Source organism: Chrysochloris asiatica, unplaced genomic scaffold (assembly GCF_000296735.1).
Source record: "Chrysochloris asiatica unplaced genomic scaffold, ChrAsi1.0 scaffold01218, whole genome shotgun sequence".
NCBI classification, from domain to species: domain Eukaryota; kingdom Metazoa; phylum Chordata; class Mammalia; order Afrosoricida; family Chrysochloridae; genus Chrysochloris; species Chrysochloris asiatica.
The window spans coordinates 1,301-7,201 of NW_006409736.1; the positions used below are offsets into that span (position 1 = coordinate 1,301).

Below are 5,901 nucleotides of genomic sequence, written 5' to 3' on the forward strand. Positions count from 1 at the left end.
GTTCTTTTGGCAGCCCATGGCACTTTCAATATTCTCCTCCAACACTCTAACTCAAATGCATCAATTCTTCTACGGTCTTCCTTATTCACTATCCAGCTTTCACATGCATATGAGGTTATTGAAAATACCATGGCTTGGGTCAGGTGCACCTTAGTCTTCAAGCTGACATCTTTGCTCTTCAACACTTTAAAGAGGTCTTGTGCAGCAGATTTGCCTAATGCAATACGTCGTTTGATTTCTTGACTGCTGCTTCCGTGAGTGTTGATAGTTGATCCAAGAAAAATGAAGTCCTTAACAACTTCAATCTTTTCTCCACTGTTAAGAATGTTGTTTATTGGTCCAGCAGTGAGGATTTTTGTTTTCTTTACACTGAGATACAATCCATACCAAAGGCTATGCTCTATGCACTAGTGAGACAGAAATGGACAAGAGAAAAGCTCTTTCTGTCACAATAAAGCTTACACATTGTGGCATTTCTAGCTACTGTTCCTAGTCAGATATTCTGAATTCCATTGTCACACCTGTCATTGCAAGTGTTCACATTTCTCTCAGGTCCTTAAAACATGTTTGTTTGGGTTTCCTCCTTGGTGGATGAATTTTGTCAGTGAAAGTAGGCTACAACTCATGCCTGGGACTTTGGAGCTCTACCCTTCACCCCAGATCAGAGGGGATGTTGGACCCCAAACCTTGTCACTATCCTACAGAGCCTGTCCTAGACTTTAAGACAGGGGATGTGACATGGCCTTTAGAAGGTGTGGGAGGTGTTTGGTCCACAGAAGAGTCCCATGCCAGAAGGAGAAGCTATAAAGGTAATGAGAACAGAGTTGAATCCAGACTCCAGGCTCTCCAGCCTTTGACAGATTACTTGATCTCTGCAAACCTCCATTGCCCTCCTCTGTAAAATGGGGACAGTAATTCCTACATAACAGGGAGGTACTGAAAAACAGTGATTTCATTGGTGCAACTCTTGTTTGTGTTCCAGGCTCACCAGTACTGGGTTTCTGAGACTGGAACCAGCCTCCACAGACAGATGGCCACAAATCTCACCAATGAACAGAAGTGAGGCTGCCTCTTCTCCAGATTATTACATGATGAAGACTCTGTTCCTAGACATACTGACCATCGTCATTGCCCTGGGTGGGCTGGTAGGAAACATGGTCGTGCTCTGGCTCCTGGGCTTCCGCCGACGGAGGAACCCCTTCTTTGTCTATATCTTTAACTTGGCTGGGGCCGACGTTGTATTCCTCTGCCACCTGTTTATAATTGACCTGTTACAATTCATTTGCTACTTCAATTCTAACTTCAATTTCATCTATTACTTCTTCAACACTCTGATAGTGTTTACCTACTTGACCAGCATGGGCATTCTCAGCGCAATTAGCATGGAGCGCTGCCTGTCCATCCTGCGCCCTATTTGGTACCACTGCCACCGCCCAAGGTACATGTCAGCTGTCATATGTGCCCTGCTCTGGGCCCTGTCCCTGCTGATGAGCATCCTGAATGCCATCTACTGTGGACCGGTGATTATAGTGGACTTTAGTTGGTGTCTGAAATTTAATTTCTTCCTTTCCACATGACTGATTTTCCTATTTGTGGTTCTCTGTGGATCTAGCCTGGCTCTGCTGGTGAAGATGTTCAGTGGCTCCCGGAGGAAGAAGCTGACTAGACTCTATGTAACTATTTTATCCTCATTGTTGGTCTTCTTGCTCTGTGGCCTGCCCTTCGGTATTCACTTGTTCCTAGTATTCTGGCTTCAGGAGGATTTTGACAGTTTACTTTTTTCCTGGTTTCAGTTTCTCTCCTGTGTGAACAGCAGTGCAAACCCCATCATTTACTTCTTCGTGGGTTCCTTTAGGCAGTGGAAGAGGCTGCGGCTGCAGCTGCCCCTCAGGATGGTTCTCCAGAGGGCGCTCCAAGACACTCCTGAAGTGGATGAAACTGGAAGAAACCTCCCTCAGACAACTGTGGAACCATCAGGGGATAGTGTGGTGTAGTGCTCAGAGCCTCTGTTTCCATCAAACAAACGTAGCTTGGGAGCCAAATGTATTCGTATCAATTTGAATGATTTGCTTACTTTTTGTCATCCTCATGCCATTGGGCATGAAAAGATAATTCTTCCATGTGATGGTTACAGAAGAAAGTACCTGCTAAACCAACATCGAAGGCAGTGTCTCAAGGCTACCCACTATGGAATCTTCACCACAGCCTCCTGGAAAGAGTTGCCTGCTCTGGGATCTAGGACTGCTTTGCTATTTCCCTCCTTGCCCTTCCCCTCCCCCTGTTTTTTAGTTGTGATCATACATTTATTTGTATCTTTCTTTCTAGAATACAATGACTATGCATTGCTAAAGTATCTGTGATACATTCAGTGAAATAGGGCTTTATGTAATTTGGCCATTGTAGGAACACTGGATTATATACAGGACGTCCCCAGATTATGAACAAGTTCTATTCCAAAATCTTTCTTTAAGCTGAATTTGTATCTAAATTGGAACAGTTTAAATATGATTCATTCCTAAATCAAATGTTTGCCTTAGTGTATCATGTACAGCATACCTTTCTATTGCATAGAAAACATTTCCAGATACACTAAAACATCTTTAACATAATGTTGTTAAATGCCATCAAGCTAGTTCTGACTCATAGTGACCCTGTGTATGGTTTCCAAGAAGCGACTGGTGAATTTGAACCACCGGCCTTGTGGTTCAAACTGAACTTGTGGTCCAGTGCATTATCCCACAGAGCCACACCGGGACTCCTAACATAATAATACTATAATACTAATGTCTTGATGTGTATCACTTAGTAGCACCCATTTGTTATTACAGACCATTGTTAGGACCTTGAAATGATCATATAATGTGCTTCACAGGGGTTGGAGCCAGGGATACATGTGCTGTTGGATATGACCCAAATGGTCATTATGCATCTTGTCATTTTATTGTAATAAAAATATATAACACATTTGCCACTTTAACCATTTTTCAGTATATAATTCAGTGACTATACTCACCATGTTGTACATCCATTCCCTCTATCCATATTCAAATTGTTTTCATGATCATGAAGAGAAATTGAATATTCCTTAAGCAACATTAAACGTCATTCTTCTCTGCCTCAGTCTCTAGCAACCACTAGTAAACCTTGGTCTCTATACATTGGCCCATTCTAGATATTTCCTATAAATGGGATAATAGAATATAATCCTTCAGTATTAGAATTAGTTCACTCAGCGTAATGTTTCAAGGTTCATCCATGTCAAAGCATGTACCAGAATTACATTTCTCTTGATGACTGAATATTCCATTGTATGTAGGTAGGATAATTTGTTTATCCATCCACCTATTGATGGATACCTGCAAAGTACATCACTGTACAAGTATTTGTTTGAGTCCCTGCTTTCAAATCTTTTGAGTGAATATGTAGAAATTGAATTGCTAGGAGTTGGAAACAATTTGACAGCACTTAACAACAACAAAACAACAACTGTAATGCTATGCTTAATTTTTAGATACCATCAAATATTTCCCACGTCAGCTCTCCCATTTTACATTCCCACTGGCAACAGATGAGTATTTCAATTTCTTCACATCTAATGCAACACTTGCTATTTTCCACCTTTCTATTACTAACCATTCTAGTGGTATGAAGTGGTATCCCATCTGGTTTTGATTTGCATTTCCTTAGTTCCATTAATGGGGCGCATCTTTGCATGTGCTTATTGGCCATTTGTATATCCTCTTTGGAGAAATGTCTATTCACATCCTTTGCCCATTGTTTAATTGTGCTGTTTGTCTTTTTGTTGTTGAGTTGTAGGAGTTCTATTTATATTCTGGATAGTAAAACCAGAATATAAAGAGAGACCCTTTATAGGGTTTCCAAGGAATGGCTGGAGGGTTTGAACTGCCAACCTTGTGGTTAGCAGTCCAGTGCTGATCCTACAGTGCTACACCAGAACTCCAAATCCCTATCAGATAAATGATTTCTAAATATTTTTTCTCCATTTACTAGATAAAGTTTGTTAATGCTAAAAGGTTGGTTTTTGTTTGTTTGTAAAGTCTAATTTATCTGTTTTGTCTTTATTACTTGTGTTTTGGTGTCATATCTAAGATTTGGTGCCATATCTAAAATAACTTATCTATTTTGAGTTACTTTTGATATATGGTGTGAGGTACAGGCCCAACTTCATTCTGTTATATGTGGAGATCCCATTGCTCCAGCACCATTCTGAAAATACTTTTCTCTCCCCACGGAAAGGACTGGAAATCAATCAACCATGATTGCATGGCTCTATTTCTGAATGCTCTGTTTTGTCCATTGGTCTATATGTCTGTCTTATACCAATATCACACTGTTTTGATTCCTATAGCTTTATCATATGTTTTAAATTCAGGAAGTGTGAGTCCTCCTATTTTGCATTCCTTTTCAATATTGGTTTGGTTACTTGGTGTTCTTTGTAATTCCATATGAAATCGAGGATTGACTTTTTCATTCATTTATGTAAAAAAAAAGAATGATTTTTTTTGTTGGATTTTTGATGAGGATTGTATTTAATCAATAGACCATTTTAGGGAGCATTGATACCTTAATAAGTCTTACATTGCATGAACATAGATACCTTTCTATTTATTTAGGTCTTATTTAGTTTGTTTAGCACTGTTTTATTGTTCTAAATATACAAGTATTTCATTTCCCTAGTTAAATTCACCTCCAGGAATTTTATTCTTTTAGATTCTATTGTAAATGAAATTGTTTAATTTCCTTTTCATTGTTGTAAAGAAAACTTCTTATGGTGAATTGGGTTGAGGTTTATAGAGCAGATCATCAGTGTTCCATTTGGCAATTTCTACACATTTTGCTTCATCTGCTTGACTGCAATCCCCTCAATATGACATCACTTACGCTACTTCTACCCTGTGTTTCCTGTTACCAACCATTCCTACTTCTTTCTTAATCCTTTTGAACTTTGGTACTGGGTAAATGTTGCACTGTTGATCTCAGATGATTGATGATTCTAAAGTGTGTGTACCTCACTAATGTTATCGCTTCCTTTATAGATCTATTGATCATTGACTAAAAATTGAGACATGGGGCTGAGTTCAGTTCCAAACTTGAAGGTTGACTAAAGGCTACAATCTTGGGGTTCCATCAGTCTCTATCTAACCAGTAAACCTGATTTTTTAAATAATTTTTAGTTTTGTTCCACATTTTTTTCCCATTCTATATAGGACTTTCTAATGTCATCTCTAGAAAACCAGCTGATTTTTGTGTGTTGATCTTGTGTGATACTACTTTGCCAGAATTCATGTATGAGCTCCAAGTAACTTGCTTGTAGATCCTTTTGAATTTTTTATATATAGGTAACAGACATATTTTACTTCTTCCTGTTTGGTTTAGAAATCTTTATTTTTCTTGTCTAATTGCTTTTGCAATGAGCCCCAGTGGCACAGTAGTTAAGCGCTTGGCTATTAGCTGTAAAGCTGGCACATTTGATTCCACCAGAAGCTCAGCAGTAGCAAGACATGGCAATTCAAACCAAGAGGACTGCATGCATTCAGTCTTCCAGGTGGCCCCTAGATGGACCAGAAGAGGCACATACAATTATCCATTAGTACAAACTCTGCTCACTCTAGAACCTGATATCAGGCACCCCCTCTCTGAGACCCTGGACCACTGCTGCTGGCCACAGTTAAGTCACTGAGCCAAGGAGAGGAAAGACAAAGGGAGTAGAAATTTAAAGCTTTCCTACCCTTTAGAAGTTTCCTTTTTTTCTGGATTCAGCATGTACCTAATTGTTACACCAGTCACCAATTTTTCAGAATTCTTACAAAGTTGATTTCTAGTTATTTACCCTGATGATTCCGAGAGGGTGGGGTAAGGACTGAGGATGAATGAGGAATG

At 39.5% G+C, this 5,901-nt stretch overlaps 1 pseudogene; it reads left to right on the forward strand.

Moving 5' to 3' along the window:
• The first annotated feature begins 1,049 nt into the window (after positions 1–1,049).
• On the forward strand, positions 1,050–1,994 carry LOC102840835 (annotated as a pseudogene).
• Positions 1,995–5,901: the final 3,907 nt, after the last annotated feature.